Source organism: Eubalaena glacialis, chromosome X (assembly GCF_028564815.1).
Source record: "Eubalaena glacialis isolate mEubGla1 chromosome X, mEubGla1.1.hap2.+ XY, whole genome shotgun sequence".
NCBI lineage: Eukaryota > Metazoa > Chordata > Mammalia > Artiodactyla > Balaenidae > Eubalaena > Eubalaena glacialis.
Genome location: NC_083736.1, coordinates 13,332,869 through 13,356,725, shown reverse-complemented (window position 1 = coordinate 13,356,725; position 23,857 = coordinate 13,332,869). Strand labels below are relative to the sequence as shown.

The 23,857-nt window shown below is 40.9% G+C and overlaps 1 long non-coding RNA gene across 1 annotated transcript in view; it reads right to left on the bottom strand.

Moving 5' to 3' along the window:
• The window catches only part of LOC133082711 (uncharacterized), a 212,904-nt gene extending 189,120 nt beyond the window's left edge, over window positions 1-23,784 (bottom strand). Inside the window, exon 1 of the long non-coding RNA XR_009698978.1 lies at window positions 23,759-23,784. This is a non-coding gene — a long non-coding RNA (uncharacterized LOC133082711). The remainder of the gene's footprint in view (window positions 1-23,758) is intronic.
• Window positions 23,785-23,857: the final 73 nt, after the last annotated feature.

Genomic DNA, 23,857 nt, shown 5'->3' with positions numbered 1-23,857 from the left:
TAATTTAAAGGTAACCCAAGAAACCCAGAAGAGGGTACTTAGCCTAACGTAGAGGGCTGTAAAGGCTCCCTAGTAAATATTTTACCTGCACTTTGAAGGTATTTCCACTTGGGACTTTAACTCCATGCAGACATTCCATGAGGGTAAGGCCTGACCCCACAGTATCCACTTATCCTGGCAGGGACTAGCTCTCATGCCATCCTAAATCTGTTCCAGAAGAAGTCTTTGCATAATTGTATTTTAACTGGTTAGTGGTTTTCTTGTTTCCATTTTCAGCCAGTTGTTTGTTCTCTTCTTATATTCTCTTTCCTTAACTTCTGACAGTGTAACAATCCTATCCTGCCCTCCTCCATTTGTTCTAACAGCTCTCCACCCTCTCCACCTACATGTGAAAACTTAATTTTCATTTTCCAATGTATGGAGACACAGAAGTACTTTTCAGAGCAAGTCTGACAATACTGGAAAGGTGAGAACTGACATTTATTAAGCACCAACTATGTTCCAGAAACAAGAGTAGGCTTTTTTACACCCATTTAATTCTCAAAGAAGTCTGTGAGACAGATATAGTATCCCTGTTTTACAAATGAGGAAACCGAGGCCCAGAGAAGATATGTTACTCATAGAATGTTATACAGCTGCTTAGTGGAGTGGCCGAAATCTCTACTCAAGGCTATCTGATTCCAAAGTTTTTCCAAAGCTACGTTCTCTTCATTACCCAGTGATTTCAATTTTGGCTGCAAGAAAAATCATCTGGAGAGTTAACACACACACACACACACGCGCACACACACGCACACGCGCACACACATGCACACACGCGCACCCCAAGACCTTGGCCCCACTCCTAGAGATCCTTATTTTAAATGGGAGTGGGGCTCAGTATTTTCCTTCAAAGTTTCTTGGATGATTCTAATGAAAACCCAGGCTTAGAACAAATTGTACTAGAACGTACTGCCTTCCAAACCATATCAATAAATTTCATGAAACCTAGCAGAGGCTGGAGAGCACTTCAATCTCAACAACTAAAAATAGCTAATAGTGGCACCAATACACATTATTAAAGGAAACTCAGGGTAATCTTACCTAGGATCCTTCACCCATGCAAAGTGCTTATGATAGGCCTGGGACCAAGATAGACAGCACAAATCAGATCCCGGAAGCCTGCTCTTGACTTTGCTTCTGAGGCTGTGTATGATGGTTGTGTTCTCAGTACACACCGCAAATGCCCTGCCCCATGTGCCCTTGGCTGGGCCTGGGTTCACCTGCAGCTGCTGGGAAAGACAGCCTTGTACCTGCCGACAGCTCCGCACCTCCAGCAGCCACCCCTGTCTCTCTCCACCGCTGCCCCAAGGCTTCACTAGCACCTTCAGAGCTCGCTCAGCTGTGCAGGGCGTCTAGGTAGTGTCACGGATTTATCATCCCCAGGGAGCAGCCCTTAACCAATGAGGGACAGAAGCCTGTGGCTAAATACCTCCGCTTCCCATCCTCAGTGGGACGATTCAGAGGATGCTCAGTTCCCTTGAGCTTCATGTGCACACAGTTATAATACTCACAACTCACCCTTTTTGCTGACTTCTCCCTCGCCTGCCTAAAGGTCCCCCACTCCCTCACTTTATGCTTCCTGGGATCACCCCCCTAGTTTACTCCCTGTACCCGAATCCTAGTCTCAGGATCTGCTTTGGGAGAATCAGACTAGAATAACCTCCAGGCGCTTCATTTTAGCCTCAGATATAAATAAGCATTAGGCCGACAATGATACTAACTTATATATGAGTATTACTCTACAGCTTACAAAGAGCTTTCACAAACACTCTCATTTTGATCACTAAAGGAGAACATTTCCTAACACCATCACAAGGGGGGTTGGAGATGGATACAATTCTCTTTCATTTCTTGAGAGAAAAGTATACCATTATCATAATAAAGACAGGCATAGATTAATTTTTCCCTGTATGCATGCACTCTGCTGATTCTGAGTCTGCTAGTGGGTTCTTCATAAGAAAAATGGCCAATTCAAGCAAATATTAGAAATAATTCTATTGTTTTATACAGTGGATGCTCAAGCAATTAGTGCAACAATGTTAGTGTGGTTTTTTTTTAACTTTTATCGTGAATAGTCATTCATGCTTCATTATGTAAAATTATATGTTAAAAATGTGTGTTGTGGAAACATTTTTCACTGAGATAAATACACTTTAACATGGGTCACAGACTAGGGATAATGGAGAAATTCAACATTTTTTCTGTCTTCCTGTAAGTTAAATAAAAATGAGATAGAAAGGGGGAGATCATTGGGATTGCACCATAAAAAGTAATATACCTTTGCCATTTCTTTGCAACATACAAAAGATTCTGCTGGGTATTAGAGCTTACAGCAGTCTTAGCTATAGAAAACTTTAAATAAAATTGACTGGCTCAAGGAAAGGATATTATTATTTTGAGAATAAGAATGAGCAAAAATGCACAGCTCTCTCTCTGAGTCTAAATCCCTAATGAAATGGATAATCCTGCAGTAGAAGAATTCAATTTAAGCTATTATTGTCCCATCTGTGCTGAGTCAGGGCTGGCTACCTTGTACTTTTCTTCACAGAAAGTAGGTCTCCTTTACAGTAGAACTGCAATCTTTTTCTCTACTATTTGGACCTTTTTACTGCTGGTTGGATTTCTATTATTAGTATTTTAAGGAATTTTAAAGCATTTCCTTAAAAACAAGATTAGAAGTTTTAAGTTTATATGAGAGGTACCACATAAACCATGTAGGTAAGGTTCTTTTAGTTTTATATTTACCTTTACTTTTAGGTTTATATTTACTTTTCAAGAAAATCTAGAAGATTCCTTAAAATGTCTAAGCTCTAACATCCACAACTGAAGCCTTGAACTTACGGAGTTTTTTTTCTTAATCCATTGGCCCCCAAAGAGAAGCTGGATTTGCTAGTGGCTGCATTTTTGACCTCCTCAGTATCGTCACAGTTCCCCAAATACATAACAATTCCTGTTTTAGCCACCAATCCCTACTGGAACATTCCGTGTCAAAATGGGGAGACCAGTGGGTTGGGCTCGGTCTGTAGTCTAACATTTTTATTTTTGATAATAATAGTAGGGACATGTTCACATATTAATTAAGACAGTAGTAGTGTTCCTGATCATGACGCTAATTATTACTGCATGCTTAGGATAGACTGCAAAATAGTAAAATGTAAAAAGTACATATATTCACCCGTTTTCCTGTGCTAAATTAATATGACATTTATCTTGGGGAAGTGGGAAGATGTAACGCTCTTTTTTTTTTTGGCCGTGCCGTGAAGCACGTGGGATCTTAGTTCCCCGACCAGGGATTGAACCCGCACCCCCTGCATTGGAAGCACGGAGTCTTAACCACTGGACTACCAGGGAAGTCCCTGTAATGATCTTTTCAACATTTTTCTTTGGGACTTTTCCTCTTTACCATTGGCTTTTGGATTGTAAATGGAAATCCGTTTTCTGGAAAAACTCAAAATGCATTCACATCTTCTTTGAGGCAGATTTTTATCTCAGAGGTGATTATTTATTAGCAGCATTCCAAAAATGCTATCTATTGGAAATGACTGCCCTCATATGCACTTATTTTTATAACTTACCAAACACTAACATTCTAGTCTGCAAGTGACTTCAAGAGAAAAAAAAAAGTGTTTGAAATGGATTGTACTGAAATTAATAGAGACTGCAATTTTGGTGTTTCCTATCTGAGGACTGTCTGAGACTCAGTTTAGTTGTTTTAGAATCATCCAACGGCCCCACACTGACTTGAATTTTATGAGTGTTGCTCATGAAGATGTCATCTTATCCAGATGAGGCATTTACATTTTACTCTGGGTTTTGGAACAATTCCTGCTTTTCTCTTTGCTAGGGTAGACATATTTTTGATACATGAATTTGTGAGGAGTCTGAAAAGTTTTAAGTAATCAGTTAACTTAAGTTCAAACACTACCACATAACACAGAATACTTGTTTGTGTTTTCAAACAGCAAATATTACTTTAAGATCATGCCTGCTGTAACATTCAGATGAGTTTTCTTTCAACACTTGGAAACTATAATATTCTCGGATGTTTTATTTATCAGCTCCCTTTCTCCTACTGCTGTTTGCATGTTGAAGGAACAGTGCAAGACAAAAGATTTAAGTTTAACTCTGGTGAATGTTATAAATGGTGGTGACTGGAACTGGACCGGGGCACGGATATTCCTATGTCACTTCATGTAGATTTTTTTTCTGGGTCTGGCTAAGAGTTAGGTCCTTTGATATCAGCTAAAACTGTCAAAATAAAGTCAGTTGTGAAAAGTCAAGCCTTAGGAGGCATTCTTTATCTGAAAATCTGTAAGTATTATGCCCAGGCCCCCAGGAGAAAATCTGGTGAACAAGACTTTGCAAGAGTAGATTCGAATTTTCTAATGCATGTTTCCCAGTTGGAAACAAATCACTTTTATTACCTTTTTCTTATTTTTCATCTGCAATTTGTGGACTCATAAATATTATACGCAGTTGAAAATTGAATGGAATTCTATGATTTACTTTTTCATAAATTTTTTAGAAAGTAATTGGCTTGTTCTTTGGTTCTCTCATGATATTGAAGATGAAAAATATTATATAAGCATTTTGATGGATTTTGAGGTTTTAAAAAATTAATGGTGCGGAAGTTGACTCTGGAATAATACGGTTTCTGATTTGGTGTCTAAATTGTACTTTTTCTACCCCCACTCCCACCCTCATGTACTCACTCCGTTCCTTAACTGCATTATGTATGGCACCTGGAGGGGAAGGGGCTCAGTGAAAGCTGCTCCTAACAGAGGAGGAGAGAGATCAGTACATCAAGCAAAATATTTGGTAACCAGTGGTTTTTGAGTTTGCCGATTTAAATAGAAGGAGATGTATTATTGAAATTTTAACATTGATCTGTTATGGGATGTTGGAAATACATCCAGGCAATTTTAGTGCATTCCTTAGTAGGCTACCTGGGTAGCCTCTGGGTTCTTGTTAAGAGCACTAGTAGCTATTTTCATGTTGATTTTCCTTAAGCAGGCATTTATTCTTTCTAGCTGTTGTTACTCTTTGAAGGAAAAACTAAATCCTTAAAATTAATCCCGGGTTAAAAAAGATATATATATTAATGTGTTAACCGGCCTAGAAAATCTCTGGTTTTTTATCACAGGTGACCCATCTGACCCACTGATGTTACTCGCAAAAAAAAAAAAAAAAAATCACAAATAAATATTATCTGGTAAGGTTTTAACTCATCTTTCTGGTTTGCTTCAATCTTTTAAAACCCTGATTCTAAATTTGGTATCCCTTCCACTTGGGTGTCATCTGAAAATCTGATCAGTTTGCCATCTCAAGAGAGACGGATGGTCTGCTGGACAGGCCTGGGCCTTCCCTCAGGGAGCCTAGCGACAGGCTGTCTCACAGGAAGGACCTCAAGGTATTCAGCTGAGAAAGATTTATGGTGTGCAAATTCCAGGTGCCTCACGTCCTAGATAAGGATGAGCCTCGCTTCAGCAAGGCCATTCCACTGACCATTAATCCAAGTTCCCCTAATTCCTGATGATGTGCTCCCGATCCAATGCCTCTTGCCCTACTCAACTTCTCTAGAGGCACAGAGGAGCAGAGTCCTCCTGGAGCCAACCCTTGGTGCTTCCAACTGTACCCTGCTCCCAACACTTCCCATGGAAAGAGCAGCTGCTGTGGAAAACAGTTCAGTAGTTCCTCAAAAGGGTAAGGACAGAATTACCATATGGCCCAGCAATTCCACTCCTAGGTATATACCCCAAAGAATTAAGAACAGGTCTTCAAACAAAAATTGTCCACAAATGTTCAGAGTAGTACTATTCACAATAGCCCAAAGGTGGAAACAACCCTAATTTCCATCAACTGATGAATGGGTGAACAAAATCTGGTATATCCATAAAATGAAACATTAGTCAGCTATAAAAAGGAATGAAGAACGTTCCTGGTGGTCCAGTGGTTAACACTCCACACTTCCACTGCAGGGGGCACAGGTTCGAGCCCTGGGTGGGGAACTAAGATCCCGCATGCCGCATGGTGCAGCCAAAAAATAGGAAAAAAAGAAAAAAAAAAAAAGGAATGAAGTACTGATACAGGCCACAACATGGATGAACTTTGAAAACATTATGCTAGGTAAAAGAAGCCAGACAAAAAAGGCTGCATATTATATGATTCCATTTATATGAAACAACCAGAATAAGCAAATCCACAGACACAGAAAGCAGGTTAGTGATTGCCCAGGAATGGGGGTAGGGGAAAATGGAGAATGAGAATGGGGGTTTCCTTTTGGGGTGATGAAAAAGTTCTGGAACTAGATAGTGGTGATAGTTGCACAACATTGTGAATGTACTTAATACCCCTGAATCGTATACTTCAAAATGGTTAAAATAGTAAATTTTATATTGTGTATTTTACCACCACAATAAAAAATAATAATAATAATAAAAAAGAACAAAGTGTATTTTACCACCACAATAAAAAAAAATAATAATAAAAAAGAACAAAGCCACCTAACAGGGTGACCATTCAGAGCATGTCCGTCCATCTTGTCTATGAGGGTACAAGACCTTGCCAAATACTTTGCAGAAATCTCTGTACACTATTTGTACCACATTACTTTGATCAACCGGCCTAATATCATTCGTGAAGGTACGAGTAAAAGGAAATCTGATAACTTATGTGATCTTCTTTGTGGCCCCCACTATCCTAGCTCCTACAGCTCACTAAGTTCCTGTGTGGGTGCTTACAAATCATTCTTTGAGTACTGTAATCACCCGGGAGTAACATCAAGTACACTAGGCTGTTATTTTTGGCACTGTCTCCTTTTTCAGAATTAGGACACCCCCCCACCACGTCCCTCCATTCTTCTGGTTTTTCTCCTCCTTCCCAACCATAGGCATTCAGGGTCTCATTTGTAAGTTTTCTCTGATGGTTTATCACATTCACCTGGGCCCAAATTCCAGCACTTACAGTCAATCCTCGCTGCACCTCGTGTGGTGGTGGTGGTGGTGTTCTTCTTGTTTTTATCTCACCTCTCACTACTCGCCTCTTCACTCACTTTACTCCAGCCACACTAGTCTCCTTCCAATTCCTTACATCAGATATGGCACGCTTCCTCATGCCAAGCTCTAAGATTTGGCACTCTCTGCTCTCTCTGCCTGGAAAGCTTACGCCCCAGGTTCCACTGGTTCATTCCCTCACTTTCTTCAACTCTGTGCTCAAATATCACTTTGCCAGAGAGGCCTCCCCTGACCAGTCTATCTGAAATAGCGACCCCCAAGACCCCTCTCTGCCATTTCTCTCTCTCACTGTTTACCACCTTCTGACCTATTTATCTGCTTATTGTGTGTCTCCCACTGTCACTCTCTTCCCCCACCTCGCCACCTGACAGATTTATGTGTTTATATTTGGGTTGTCTGCCTCTCCTGCAATATTATGGGGGCTCAGTATTATTTATTTAATAAATCAAGATTGGCCTTCAACTCTCCCCTGACCTGTTCAGTCCATCAACCAGGAGTTATTGAGCAATCTTTATATGCCAGGCACTGTGTTAAGTCTCTGAGCTACGGAAAATGAAAAGACATGGTTCCTGCTTGTAAGTGGCCTCTGGACTAGTCAGAGTAGGTCACAGGAGAGGCCACGATCTAGGGAATGTCAAGGAGTCCTCACTGAAGAGGTGAAAAAGGCTGAGGTTTTCTGAAGGCCAAGGAAGGTTTCCACAGGTGTTCGAAGTCATCATTGAGGTGGGAGAGAACATAGCTCGTTCAAAGAACTTTAATATTCTGAGGCTGGAGCCCCAGAGGCAGGGGAGAGAAGGGTAGCACGTATCATCACCTGATTATTTGTTTATTGTTTATCTGCCCCCACTCTCTTCCCCTTAGTTCTTGGGCTTACCACCTCCTGAGCAAGCCCCAAGGGCCTGACCCTGAAAGGCCACCACACACAGTTTGACACCTGCAGGTGATGGAGCATGTGGTCAAGAAGACAGAAAGGGGAAAGGAGGCCTGGAGCCCAGCAGCTATGCTGTTTGTACAAAGCCCTCATTATTCCTGCTTGCAGACGGCTGTAGTACTTAAGAAAGCTGCCAAGTCAGATTAAACTCAATCAAGAATGTAGAATACGGGTCTTAGGTTCAACAGACAGAACTACTGGTGAGGGAGTCATTGCTATACAAAAGCCTCCCTGTTTCAGTGTAGGCTGGAGCAGGGCAGTGTTCAGGGAAAGGCTGGGTAACCAACCCAGCATGTAATTGAGTCTGTTCTTTTCTCTGTTCTACTAATGATTCATTAAGCAGAGTGTACTGCTCACTGTGATCCAGACTCATGACTTCAAATCAAACAGAGGAGGCCAATTTCTGCAAAGTACAGGAAGGAAACAATCAGTGCCCTGGGCTTGGTTAGGGCAGGCTACAGAGGCAGGAACCCTGCAACTGCTTTGCTCTGGGCAAGGCATTTTGGGAAAACTATAGCTTCTTCCTACAGAATGGGTTGTAGAAAAAGTTGAGGCTAATAATAAAGACATGCCTTGGACTTGGTTACCATCACACAAATTTTTTTTTCACAAACCTATAAATAATTAGGAATTTAGGACATTTTAGCTATAGTTAAAGAATTATGTTAGGGAAAGAAACAGAGAACTGGCACTAAATTTTTGAAAATAGAAATATTATAGTGTTAAGAAATTACTGTTACTTTAAGAGAAGCTGAGGATTATCGGAAAATTACTGTGTGATGAATTAATAATAATATTCACATTCCATGGTATACCTACTATGAACTAAGCATTATGATAGGTTATTAGCATACTTTATTTCATCTTCAAAATAACTTCCTGAAATATACATATATTAATAACCTCATTTAAGAGATGAGGAAACCATGGTTCTGAAAGATTAAGCAAGCTGACTATGGTACCCAGAAAAGCCAGGATTTAAAGCCTGAGTCTGTCTGGCTTGGAAGGGCAAGTTTTATGGTTTGTATGTTGCCCTGAAAAGCTCTTCCAGCTTTTGTGGCAAACATCAAGTACCTTCCAAATCAAAGTCCTATTGGAGAGAGACTAGGATAAGAATTAGGAAAGTATTTTTACTTAATGTGAATTTGCAATGATGGAAATCATAGTAGGGAGGTGCAGTTTCCTTAGCAGTAAAAACACATGATTCTTCACTCTTAAATTAGGAGATATCCAGAAGCAAAAAGAAAGCACTTGAAGGAGAGAAATCACCTCAATTCAAGGCTAAATCATGAATATAAATGAGATATAAAATAAGAAAGCATCTTCATGAGAAACACAGAGAAGCTTCAAGAAAAGACCCTCTTCCCTGTGTGTTGGGCATTATGGGGTAGATCCAAAGCAAATTCCAGACACTGGCCTTCTATCCCATTTGTGCCTGACTATTCTAGACTTCTGACACATAAATCAGGGAACATTTCATTTCTGTTTAAGGTGGAGAGAAACAACACCAATACGCATACCCACAAATCCCAAAACAACAGCTGCCCTTGAAGTGGGATTTTCTGGATCCCCAAATTGAAAAAAGCCTTAAGGTTCTGAGTGTCCAGCCCTTCACATAGCAGAGGAGTCCCCTCTGCCATGTCATTTGTTTGAACATCTCCAACAACCGGGCGCTCACCTACATTGATTTGACTCCTAATTATTAGTAGTTACTTGTTTATATTTTATCTGAAATCTACCACCCCAGTAACTTTCATCCGTTGATGCTCATTTTCCTCTTGGAACTAAACAGAATTCTGTCTTATGTCCCATCTCTTTCAATGCTGTAAGAGAGCCATCCTTTTGCCCCTAAATATTTTACTCCCAAGCTAACCATCCTCACTCATTTCGGCTGTTGCTCATATGCCATGATTTACAGCACTCTATGATATGACTCCTATGAAGGAGTTGAAGTTGGTCTATGTCCCTCATGAAATATATTTCCCAGAATTGAACATAATAAATCAAAGTATAGTAAGATTGATCATCAAAAGCACAGAACAGTCAGAATACTATGGATATATTTCTAATTAAACAGCCCAAGATTACTTTGGGTTCTTTTTTCTTCTTTTCTTTTATAGCCTTATCATGCTCTTGGCTCTTATTGCCTTCAGGCCACTAACATCCCCAAGGCTTCTTTTCTACATGCTGCTATTTAGCAAGTTCTCCTTATATCCTTAACTTTGGTTCCAAGGATAGAACACTAAAACTTGTCCTATTTAAATTTCATTTTAACAGAGATGACCACTTATGCATTTATTTACATATTTATCCTGCCTTTTTGCAAAAGATACTAGCTGATACATCATCCCTGGGCCAATGCCAGTTTGGAATCTGCTTTGTCATCTGATTTATTCACACTCCCTCCCAGACTCTTGTTCTCTATACACTGATACCCAGGTCCACTTAGCCCATATCCAGGTTACTTAAAAAGGACCATGCTAGGAAAGCAACCCTGGTCGAAACAGATCTTCAACAAAATTTGCCAGATTTGACAGAGATCCATTAATCAGCATTCTTAGGATAGAATGATTATGCTGCTAAATTATCCTATCATCCATCCAGTTTCTCCATCTTCTCAGCAAGGATGCCATGAAAGTGTTTGAAAAATGCCTTGCACAGAAGCACAGAAACTCTATGTCTGCAGGATTCCTTTGATCTACTAGCCTAATAAACATATAACAAAAGAAACCAAAGCCTGTCTGTCAGGCTGTCTCTTCTCAGTGAATTCGTGCTGGCTTCTTTAAGGATCACCTCCTCTCTCTCTGGGAGTTCACACACCACCCATTTGATATTCTTAATAGAGAATCAACATTTGCATCATCTACCTTCTCCCCATTTTTGAAAACCAAGACATTTGCCCATCTCCTGTCTTCAGGAAGCACTTCTATTTCTAATCTATGGGAAAAATAGATTACAGATGATATTTTAAGGATCTCTTTAAAAAATTGTTTTCATATTCTCAGATATGATTTGTCCCAACCTGAAGACTTGCATTCTTTTAGCTTACATCCTTGGAATGGGAGTGATGGTGGTAGGGGGAGAGAACAGTTTCCCTGAAGAATGGGGGTACTGTTTTTAGAAGGAGTGAGGGATGCTGGGCAAACAAAAGAGATTCCACTGCAGCAGTGAACCTTCAAATTCAAATATACTTCAGCAAGCCTGGGTTCTCTCAAGCTGGTCTTTCTTGCATTAGTGTTACAGCTCTGTGCTGTTCTTGTGGTTTGAGTCTTTGATTGCTACCTCCCTCTTCCCAGGTTTTTATGTGTCCTTTACATTCTAAGCTCCTTAGAGAGACTTAGCCTCTCTCACCAGCACATTTAGTCTCTTGGATTACTTCCTCCACTATTATTAATAAGAGGCTCTAGTCCGTTCATACAGACAACAGTCCCTTCTGCTTATTTGTAATTGACATTTCCTGGAAGTTGATGCATTTATTCGGTTTTATTGCTTTTAGTAGGCCCTGATCCCATTTTCGCAGTTTCTGTTACTAACGTGGTTGAAAAAAAATTAACCAAAGACCAGAGAAGATAAAGCCGTCGAGGGCTTCTGAGGTCAACAGGCTGGAAAATAAATTATTCCATTATCAGGATGAAAACTGAATCCTCGCATTAACCTTCCTAATTGCTTGCTTACCTTGTTTTCATACTTTCTAAGTGAACAGGAACAAAGCCACTTGCTGCTGTTCTCATTAACACTAATGATCAATAAGTAGAAAAAAATTTTTTTGCTGATTCTTATATTTTGTTCAACATTATGTAGGCTTAATTTAGAGCTTATTAGGGCATTGCCAGTTTTGCTCATTATCTCCTCTATAAGATGAATATGTTTCTTAGGCAAGTAGTTAACATGAAGCAACAATGACTGACTCAGTTTTTGTCATTAAGCAAGGCTTTCAGTTATGTTTACTGCTGGGGATGGGGAGGGAAGAAGCAAGCATGAGCATTTAATATTGACTTATTTTAGATACTCCCAAGAAAAGGACAAGACATACTTTACAACAATTTCGGCGCTGAATGTCAATGACCAGAGCTGACTTGGTGTACAAGGGAAGTGTTTGCCTTGCATCCTCCCCTAAACTCTTTTGAGGTTCTTTCCAGCCATTAAAATAGTGCTCTGAAATGAAATTCCAATGCCTGCTACAACATGGATGATGAACCTTGAAAACACTATGCTAAGTGAAGAAAGCCATATACAAAGGACCACCTATGATATGCTTCCATTTATACAGAACGGCCAGAATAGGTAAATCTATAGACAGAAAGCAGATCAGTGGGGGAATTCCCTGGTGGTCCAGTGGTTAGGACTCGGCGCTTTCCCTGCCGTGGCCCAGGTTCAGTCCCTGGTCCGGAAACCAAGATTCCTCAAGCCTTACGGTGCGGCCAAAAAAACCCCCCCAAAAAACAAAAAACCAAACAAAAAAAGAAAGCATATCAGTGGCTGCCAGGGGCTGGGGGATGGGGGGAGTGTTGGGGAGATTGGAAGTGATGACTAAGGTGTGTGGGGTTTCTTTTTGGAGTGAGGAAAATGTTCTGAAATTGACTGTGGTGATGGTTGCACAACTCTGTGAATACACTAAAAGCCATTGAACTGTACACTATAAATGGGTGAACTGTGTGGCATGTGAATTACATCTCAATAAACCTTTTTTTTTTTTTAAATCACACCCTACTCCTCCTGCTGCCATTATATACCACTCCCTCTTTCTTTGGAGTCTTTAGCAACCGGGTCACTGTCACCTTTTCCATCAGGTCCTGCTACCATCCCGAATGACTTTGACATCCACATAGATGACCCACTACTCAACACCCAAGCGAGTCCCTTCCTGGGTCTGCTCCAGTGACCTTCCCCTCCTTTCTACTCGGCCATCACTCCGCCCTTATTTGTTGCATTCCCCACCCAACCTCCCACTCCCCCACCTCTGAAACAATGCCGTCACAGGTCCCTCTCAGAACACGACTCGCAACACTTCCAGCTGGCTCTAATTCTAATCTGGCCCTGGTGGGCGTAGGGTTCTCCTCTCCCTCGACCTCATCACTTTGCCTCCTTCTGCTCTATCATATCAGCATCCACCACCTCCCTCCTGCCCTGAAACTCCCCGCTTTCACCACCACGGCTCTCCTTGTCTGGCTTGAATTCCACCACTTTGGTGTCTCATCCTTCTATCTCAGCCGTCTGGCAAATCTCAACCCTCCACCAATGCACCTAATTCCAGAATGACCCAGCCACAGTTCTAGTCTCCACTGCACACTCAGTGCCCTCAGTGATCCGTTCATATTGCGCCAGAAGCCTCTCTCCAGTTCTCCAAGGTTTCTAGGAGAAACCTGCTTCATGTTTCTCAACCCATCTCCACCTCCCTCTTCACACCCAGCAGATAATCTTCCCTCCGCCTCTATGTCAGAGAGGAAGAAGCTGCTTCCCTAGCACCAAACTATGTGCTTGCCTACATCCTTTCTTCCTCCCCCACCATTCACTGGTCTGAGCAAAATGGAAGAAATGCCCCTTTTCTTATTTAGCCTCTTCTGTGTCTGGCTTACATCACCTCCTCACTACTCAGTGTCCTTGTAGGACTGAGTATTTAACTCCTTTCCCCCATATCTTCAACCTCTTCCCCTCTACTGACTCCTAGCTTGTCTCTCCCTCCTTAAGCAACAGCAGCACCTCCAACTTGATGCCACACCCCCCTCCAGCTCTCTCTCTTTCCTCCTCTTTAAATACAAACCTCGGGACTTCCCTGGTGGCAGAGTGGTTAAGAATCCACCTGCCAATGCAGGGGACACGGGTTCGAGCCCTGGTCTGGGAAGATCCCACGTGCCGCGGAGCAACTAAGCCCATGCGCCACAACTACTGAACCTGCGCTCTAGAGCCCAAGAGCCACAGCTACTGAGCCCGCGCGCCTAGAGCCTGTGCTCCACAACAAGAGAAGCCACCACAATGTGAAGCCTGCACACTGCAACAAAGAGTAGCCCCCGCTCGCTGCAACTAGAGAAAGCCCACGCACAGCAACAAAGACCCAACGCAGCCAAAAATAAATAAATAAATAATTAATTAAATTTATTAAAAAAACATATATACATTCCAACCTGCTGCAGTGTTCCTCCCAGAAACAAAAAACTACATTCCATAGCCAGGCTTCTGGTTGTGATGTAGATTCCAACAATCAGGTGCACCTATGCGAGATTTGGAAGGGGGAAGTGATAGATCATGAAGAGGGGGCCTCACCTCTGCTATTTCTGCTGATGAGCATGGTTATGGAAGCATCTGGCTTTCAGTGGCAGTTGTAGAGGGAGTCCAATGTCCAGTCTCTAGCCACATGAGTGAAAAGAAGGAGCACCCATGGCATCCACTTTGCTGGCAGCAGATTCCTGATTTCTTGATCACAGCAGAGGAGGTATAGGCTTGAAGCCAGCAGTTATGAAGACAGCTTCTTAGCATTCCAGCTCACTGATCATGGCAGACACAGTGGCTCCCTGGCAGTCAAGTTCTGCAGTGTTATTCTGGAAGGTTTTCCTGGAAACTCAGCCTAGATTTTGCTCTTCCAATCATTTTTAGACTGCTTTTGTTTATATTAGTTAGAACGGTTTATTTTATCTGCAACTAAACTCGGACTACAGTATATCCTGCAGTTAACCACATTTCACCCTGAGTGATTTTTCTGAAACTCTAAAACTCAAATCCAATAATGGCACTGCCTTTGCTTAAAATCTTTCAGTGTCCCCCAATATCTTTATATAAAGCCCAAATGTTTTAATCTTGTTAAAAGGTCCTGTATAACCTGGTCCTCTTATTCTCTGCAGACTTATCTTTACCCAGGTACTCTCTGACCACACTGACCTTCTATTCAGGTCCTTCAGAGAGTCACACACTCATCTCTTTACCTTTGTACGTGCTACTCTCCCTGTGCGGAACACTCTTGCCCAACTCACTTGTTTTGTTTTGTTTTTCAATTTTGGCCTAAAGTCTGTGTCCTCCAGGGACCCTTCTCAGACTCTACCACCTATCACGATCACCGAAACTCTGGGTTAGGCCCTCTCCTATATGCTCCCTTAGCACCCTGGCCTTCCCCCTTTTGAAACACTTACGTTACTATATAGGGATTGCCAGTTGTAAACTGTGCCCTCCTGCCCTTATACCATATGCACCTGGCAGAAGGTTCCATGTCTAAGTTGTTCTCTATTTTATCCCCAGTACCCAATGAGTACCTGGCCCAGACATAGGCATACAAATTGAAGTAATAAAGAAACTGAAACATTCTAAGCAGAGGGTCTAATCTCTATTGGATTTATGTTTCAGAAAAAACACTCAGGTGGCCACATGCAGAAGGAATTGTAGTAATGGGATCAGATGGAGGGGAGGGGCTGAGACAGAAAGTCCAGTTTGTTGGTCTGACCTAGAGCAATATTAGTGGGGATGGAAAGGAGGAGATTACTTCGTATGCTATGGTAGGGGGAGGGGAGCAGAAAAACTGATAACACTCAAGAAGCAATGCGACAGGGGCTTATTAATTTTTCTTTTGGCGTCAAAGTAATTAACATTTCAAAGTAACATTTTCTGCGCGTCTACTCTATGCCAAGTATTGGATTAGGTTCTGTGATAGAAAGATTAGTAAAATACTATCCCAATCCTGCAGATCGCAAGGGTTTCAGTCCACTAGTGGAGACACAAATACTCTAGTACCAGGCTGAGAGATAAGAGAAAGAAATGAAGAATTTATGTTTTGAGGGGCTGTGGGTGTGTGGTTTTTCAGTTTATTTGTTTGTTTTTGTCTAAAGATAATGGGCTAGTAGTTTATGGGCGACAGACAGTGGACTATGGTGGGAAAACACTGGCTGGAGACAGAACACAGGGCTCTTAGTTCCTCATCTACCACTAATGAGGTAGTATGATATTGAGCAATTTGTTTACTTCTCTGGGGCTTAATTTCCTTATTTGTAAAATGAAGTTTTTGAGTGAAATCACCTTTAAACATCTATTATTTTATGTATTTGTTATATTTAAAATGTGTGCATTATTTCTAAAAGTTTTTCAAATCATTCAATTAAAATGTCTGTGTATTCTAAATAGTGCTTTAGGATAAATGTTTTAACTTTGTCCTATATTATTTAGAAGACAAGGATATAATCTGATCATAAATCAACTGTCATCTTTGGTTTCTTGGTTCTAAGAAACTGACAACATCATCCACTTTGGACAATTAGGGATAGTTCGCCAGAATATGCTCCCCCCGCAACCCCCATTTCCTTGGCTCTTTCATCCACATGATTTTTAAAATTTTGCATTATCTACTGCCTGGTACAAATGCTATGTTTTGCCAGAGGAATGTAAAGCTAATGAAAAATCTCAAATCAGTCTTTCCTGCCCCTTTGATAGATGAGTAGTTTTAAATTCTGGACTCAGATCGTATGAGGATTCTCTTTAAATTTCAACGGAAAGGAGACACATGAAGGAGCACAAAAAGCAGGTTTAGAATCGAGACAAAGAGCTAGCCACTTGAAAATGCACCGCTCTACCCATCACTATGGCTCCCTCTCTTCGTAAGGAAGTGTGTAACAGCTTGCAAGGATGGCCAGTAATACTAACAGTTGTAACAGATGAACCCGGAAAAATTACTGGCTTAATACAAAGTTATTTCTCATTCACTTAAAGTACAATTGGTGGTAGGAATGATGATGGTGGTAGTGGTATGTGCGTCTGCTCCACGCAGTCATTCAGGAACCCAGGCTGACAGAGACTCAGCCATCTTCAAAACCCTACTTCCAAGGACACCTGGATGTGTCAACATCCAGAGGGCAAAAGCAGGGTTGAGGAGGGAGGGAGGGAAGAGGCTTTCCTGTGGAGGGTTTTCTGGGCCCAGCCTGACAGCACTTCCATCCACATTTCATAGCCTGATCTCAGCTCCATGGGCACACCTAACCACAGGGGTGGCTGAGGAACAGGGTCTAGCCGCATGTCAAGGAAGAGAAAGGGCAGATTTTGATTACTATGTAGTGGTTTCTGCCTTATCCAGGGATATGGATTCTGTCTACCTGGTCCCTCTCAACTCTCTCCTTTCCACCTCATGTCTATAATCGCTAACAAAGTATTCAGAGGTGATTCCTACTTGGCATAAGTAGTTGGAAAAAATTTTAGAGTAGTGATATTCATCACGTAAGCATCTGATTTTTATGGTGCAACCTTCAAGTTTCTCTAAGTACTCTAATCTCTAACTTAGACTATTACAGTACATTAGTTTGTACAGGGCACACCACGATCATAGGCCACTATGGGTTGTGCATATAGACTGAACTTCAGGTTCATATAACTGAGACTATTACTCTCCCAATGGTATCAGACTTAATGAGGTCAGCAATAAAAAAATTCAGATCTCAAGTTTCCTTTAGATCATTTGTCTGGGAAAATTATATCACAATTACTGGCTTTGAGAACTTTCCTGTTATATGTCATAGCTTTTTTTGGTATAGAGCAGTGGTTCTCAAAGTGTGGTCCCAAGACCAGCAGCATAAGCACCACCTGGGAACTTCTTAGAAATACAACTCTGACCATAAAACTCCTAGAAGAAAACATAGGCAAAACATTCTCTGACATAAACCATAGCAATGTTTTTTTAGGTCAGTCTCCTGATGAAAAAGAAATAAAAGCAAAAATAAACAAATGGGGCCTAATCAAACTTAGAAGCTTTTGCACAGTAAAGGAAACCATCAACAAAATGAAAAGAAAACCTATGGAAATGGAGAAAATATTTGCAAAAGATGTGACAAACAAGAGATTAATTTCCAAAATATACAAACAGCTCATATAGCTCAATATCAAAAAAACAAACAACCCAATAAAAAAATGGGCAGAAGACCTAAATAAACATTTCTCCAAAGAAGTCATACAGATGAACAACAGGCACATGAAAAGATGCTCAACATTGCTAATTATTAGAGAAATGCAAATCAAAACTACAATGAGCTACCACCTCACACTGGTCAGAATGGCCATCATTAAAAAGTCTACAAATAACAAATGCTGGAAAGGGTGTGCAGAAAAGGGAACCAACCCTCTTACACTGTTGGTGGGAATGTAAGTTGGTGCAGCCACTATGGAGAACAGTACGGAGGTTCCTTAAAAAACTAAAAATAGAGTTACCATATGATCCAGCAATCCCACTCCTGGGCATATATCCAGAAAAGACAAGAACTCTAATTTGAAAAGATACATGCACCCTTATGTTCACAGCAGCACTATTAACAATAGCCAAGACATGGAAATAACCTGTGTCTGTTGACAGACAAATGGATAAAGAAGATGTGGTGTATATGTATATAAATACACACACACACACACACACACACACACTAGAATATTACTCAGCCATAGAAAGAATGAAATAATGCCATTTGCAGCAACATGGATGGACCTAGAGATTATCATACTAAGTGAAGTAAGTCGGACAGAGAAACACAAATATCATATATCACATATATGTGGAATCTAGAAAAATGATACAAATGAACTTATTTACAAAACAGAAACAGGCTCACAGGTATAGAAAACAAACTTATGGTTACCAAAGGGGAAAAGTGGGGGAAGGGATAAATTAGGAACTCAGGATTAAAAGATAGGCACTACTATATATAAAATAAACAATACCTACAATGGAAAAGAATCTGAAAAAGAATGTATATATTCTGAATCACTTTGTTGTATACCAGAAACTAACACAACATTGTAAAACAACTATACTTCAATTAAAAAAAAGAAATGCAATTATCTGGCCTCACGTCAGACGTGCTAAATCAGAAACTCTGGGGGTGGGGCCCAGCCATCTTGTGTTTTCACAAGTCCCCTAAAGAATATCCTAGAACCACTAGTCTAGTTGAGTTAGATTACTGCTGAAACATCTCATTTTAAGGACCAGGTCAAAAGAAAATTATTTGAAATTGTTTTGTTGAAAACATAGCAAATCTCTCTCTAATACTGCTGTGAATTAAGAGTGTTGTGGAAAACTGACAGAATGAAAAGACTGCTAAGAGCCCTGGGAGGTCATTAGGGCAAATAGTTTCCAAAGGTGTCAGTCACAGACATCTAAGGTTCTATGAAGCATCTCTAGGGGTTTCCTAAAAGAAAATGTATTCATATGTTTGATTGGTGACTGCTCCCCTGACCATCCAGAGTTTGTTGCCAAAAGACATGGAATTTTGTGTCAGGAGAAACAGTTTTGGAGCTTTAGAACAGAGTCAACATCTTACTCGTCTTTGTATCTCCATTACCTTTCACAGTGCCCAGCACAGAGCAAACACATAATAAACATTTATGTTAATAAATGAATGAATTGGGACTTCCCTGGTGGCGCAGCAGTTAAGAATCCGCCTGCCAATGCAGGGGACACGGATTTGAGTCCTGGTCCGGGAAGATCCCACATGCCGCAGAGCAACTAAGCCCGTGCGCCACAACTACTGAGCCTGCGCTCTAGAGCCTGAGGCCACAACTACTGAAGCCCATGTGCCCAGAGCCCGTGCTCCACAATGAGAGAAGCCACCGCAATGAGAAGCCCGCACACCACAACAAAGAGGAGCCCCTGCTCGCCGCAACTAGAGAAAGCCCACGCGCAGCAACGAAGACCCAAAACAGCCAAAAAAAATGAATGAATGAATGAATGGATGGAATAGTCATCTCATGGATCTCGGTTCTAAATAACTTCCACTAATATTCCAGAATCACTTTGAAAAAAATCCCGTTTGGATAGTTTAGTCTAGTTACTTTGAAGAATACTAACTGCCTCATGTATGTGGCCAGTCTTTTCACCAGTTAAGGATTTTACCTATCAAATATTAAGAATGCCTCCAACTCCAACTCCTCTGAGAGAAAAACAAACATATGAAGATAAGTGCTTGTTCCATTTCTTGAAATGTCTATAAAATATCTCCATTGCTGCATGTTAACCTTTTCAGTGACTAACTCAGGGTTTCTCAACCTCGGCACTATTGACATTTTGGGCTGGATAATTCTCTGTCATGGAAGCTATTCTGTACATTGCAGCCGCATCACCAACTCTTCCTCCACCCCCGCCCCCCTGCCCCACTGTGACAACCCAAATGTCTCCAGACACTGCCAAGTGTCCCCTGGTGGGGGATAAAATTGCCCAGCTTGAGAATCACTGCTTTAACCCAATATTAAAAGGAGAAGAGTCATTCTCCTGCATTTTATTCAAAGCTATGGAAACAGGCCTCAAGAAAAAACGTATGCTCCACATTTCCCTTTAGCTCATTGTTGAGGACGTCAGCAGTGACAGCTCTATCTATTTGAAATGATTTGGTTCACAAATCTTCATTATTTTAGGCCAGTTTTCTCCTTGGAACAACTTTATCTTAGAAGATGCAAATTCACAAACTCTGAGCATCTTTTTTACACTTACTGTGATCTTCTACAATGATTCAGCACTGAATTTCATTACAAGACATTTTTATTTAATAAATTTTAAATAATATATAGACTGGCTAAAGGAACACTGTACAAATCCTTAATACAGTGTTAGCACTAACAGAAGAATTTTTATCTACTTCATTTCAATATTTAAAAAAATTATCTAAGTAAAACCTACAATAAAATAAAATGTAATAATAACCTTTATTACATCCTACCTCAAGATTTTGTCTCTGGAAAGAAAGTCTTCATTGCATCTGGAATTTACTTCTTGGTATTGAAAGAATATGCTAATAATTCTATTTCTTGATTCATGTTGGATCGTATCTATTTTCTTACTGTTACCGCATGAGGATTTAGCATTATTTCAACATCCCCTCACGTCTGTCCTCCATATTCTCAAGATAAACATACTACAATTTTTTCTTAAATCGTCAGTGTTTAATCATGAGCCAATAGTGTACCCTGACATCCTCGCTGACATCCTCACGCTACTGTCCCCTCCCCTATTGTCCATGTGGGTCTATACTTTAAACATTCCTCTTCTTTTTTTTTCATTTAATGGCATTTTGAGAGGGAGAGGAGATAAAAGCATATAGTTGTCACACATTTAACAGGAAACTAAAATTATTTTTGAAAACTTATAAAAGACTACATATAAAGTCTCAAAATTTTACTGTTAAAAGGTAGAATCTACTTTACCCTCACCTCTTGCATTTAGCACAAATAAAAGCTAGGCACTTTTGTTGTTGTTGTTTAAGAAACAAGTGATGTTAAATAGACTTACTCTGATCATTTTGCAATATATATATAAATATTGAACCATTATGTTGTACACCTGAAACTAATGTTATATGTCAATTATATCTCAATAAAAACATAAATAAAAGGCAGGTTACCAGAAAGACTTCAATTCTTCCCCTTCTGTACACTTGGGACACAGTTACCATTCCTATTTCATGATAAATCTGTTCGTCTCTCTTCTGACCTTGCCGAATTTTCCTTTATCTACCTGGGACATTGAAACCTGGGAAACATCTGGCAGCCGTGCACCATGAAACTACATGTTCTTGTTCCATGAGAAACGGTACTGTAATAAATGTTTCCTGTATCAAAAAAAAAAGTATAAAATCTGATTTTTAGTTTTTCATAAAAAATAAGTTTTGCACCATCAATCAATAACAACCAAGAAATCAGGACCACCCAGATAACAAAAGCAGAGGACTAAAAAAAGAGACCCTATTAACATGACAGATGAAGAAGATACCAGGTGAGAAGAATCAGCTATATAACAAAGCCCACAATTTGGAAATTGTGGGAATCAAAGTCAAACAGTTAATTACCAACAAAGACAATAACAGTGGTTCTTTTGTCTTTCATGGTGAATGCACAATAAGCTCTTAATACTAAGACTGGGAAATAAACCATCTATAATCTACTGGAAAAGACCATCTGCTTCTATAAATTTTGTTCTTATACACTTGCCAAAAGAAGAGAACATATTAACAAAATAATGGGCCCTGCGCTGTTAATTGCTAGGTCGTTTGCAGTTGTGCTGTTGCTATTAGAATTTAATAAGCCATTCCTTCTGCTAAATTAATAAGCAGCCAAGATTATGTAATAGCTGCTTTCAGCTGCTAATTATTTTTCCCATAATTCCCTTCCCTCCCTCCCCCCAACCTCCACCTTTTCTTGGCTAGGAATACCAGAGACTGCCAATATGTCATCAGCAAGTCTCCCGTCCTCGTTTTCAGAACCACAGACCAACATCAGGAGCATAACCAATGAGCTTAAACTTGGAGGTAGTTATCTCAGGAACCTTGAGGACATGAGTTTTGTACAGAAAAAGAGAAAAGCAGCATTTGGATTCAGAGGGCGAGTTTTCATTACATAGTATTAGATCTATCTTTGACTGGCTAATGGCATCTGTTTTGTGTAGTAAGGGAGAAATGGGGCATTAACATGTGCCTCTGGGGCAGGATTGGTCCCGTTGCTGAAATTTGGGCAGGGGGCCTAAAGACCTACAGAAAGCCAGCTCTGTGCTTTGTGTTGACCACTTCTTTAATACTACAGTATACGTTTAGCATACACGTTGGTAGGAAATTTTCCAAGCAGCATAGCAGCGTTTAAAAGGGAAGGTATTGTATATTTTTATTTTGCCAAAGAAGGGCATTGAAAAATGCCCCCAAGTTCCTATTATATACTATCTTAGTTTTATAGACATTTTAACACACACAAAAAGAACACAATCCCTAATAAAGGATTCCTTTAGATTGATTAAATTTAGCTTCCTGAAAAACTTAGCATCTCTTTTTCCCTTTGGGCCGTTAAAAAATTCGGGCGACTATGCTTGGGAACCTCTGCAAAAAGGGCACAGCTTAACAAAAGCAATTTTCTAGCATCCTTTGTAAGAACCGAGGTGACTGGGGTAATGAATAGCATTCGACATGAGAAACCCGTGGCTGTTCAAGCAAGGTCACTTAATCCCGTGGGGCTCCTCTTTCCTCATCTGTAAAAGATGAGTCGGACTGGATGATTCATCCATTCTTTCATTCAAAAAAATATGTACATCCATTATGTGCCAGACACAATGCTCAGCACTATGATTCTTAACAAATCTACAATTTTATAATCCTTATCTGTCAGCTCACATTTATTAGTGGTGTTATATACTAGGCAGTGAACTAGGTTGGGATGCAAAATGAAGAAAATTCAAGATGTGCTAATGGGCATATGGATGAAAGAGGGATTCCTTCTTACAGGGTTTGAGGGTGAGGCTTCATAGGAGCTGTGACATTTGAGAGCAAGGGCATGCCAGGCAGAGCAAGTCGTCGACAAGACTAAACTGGAACCCAAGCGGATGTGGGGGAGGAGAGGGGAGACTCCGTGTGAAAGAAGCGGGATCTTGAAATGAGGTGCTTCTAGGCTTTTCAGATGAGAATGGACAGTAACTCCTCAGGTCCGCAGCACTGAGGATGGACGAGGCAAGCCCCGGGAAGAGACACTTGCACAGCTTGGGGCGAAAAGGTGTCTAGGGCTGTAGCAGTGCGATGGGAAGAAGGGGTCGGATTCCGGACAGTTTTGAGGCAAAGTAATTGTAAAGAGCACTCTAAACGCGTGCACGAGCTCCAAGAAAGAGCTGACTTGTTTTCCTCAGAGTTGCAGCACTCCCTCTCTCCGCTCAACAACATCACCAGCCATTACACCGCCCCGTCCCACCCTCTTGGGGCACGGAAATTTATCCGAGCTCGAATGTGGTTCTTGGCAGTCCTGATCTTCCCTGCCCCGCATAGCAGGGTCAACAAAGGGCACCGCGAAACACTACCTTCTCACCACAAAACAGCCGAGACAGCTGCGCGCGCGTCCCGGCGACACACTCAGGAGTGCGCAGGCGCGCCGGCCCCGGCAGCGGCCGCTTCCGGGT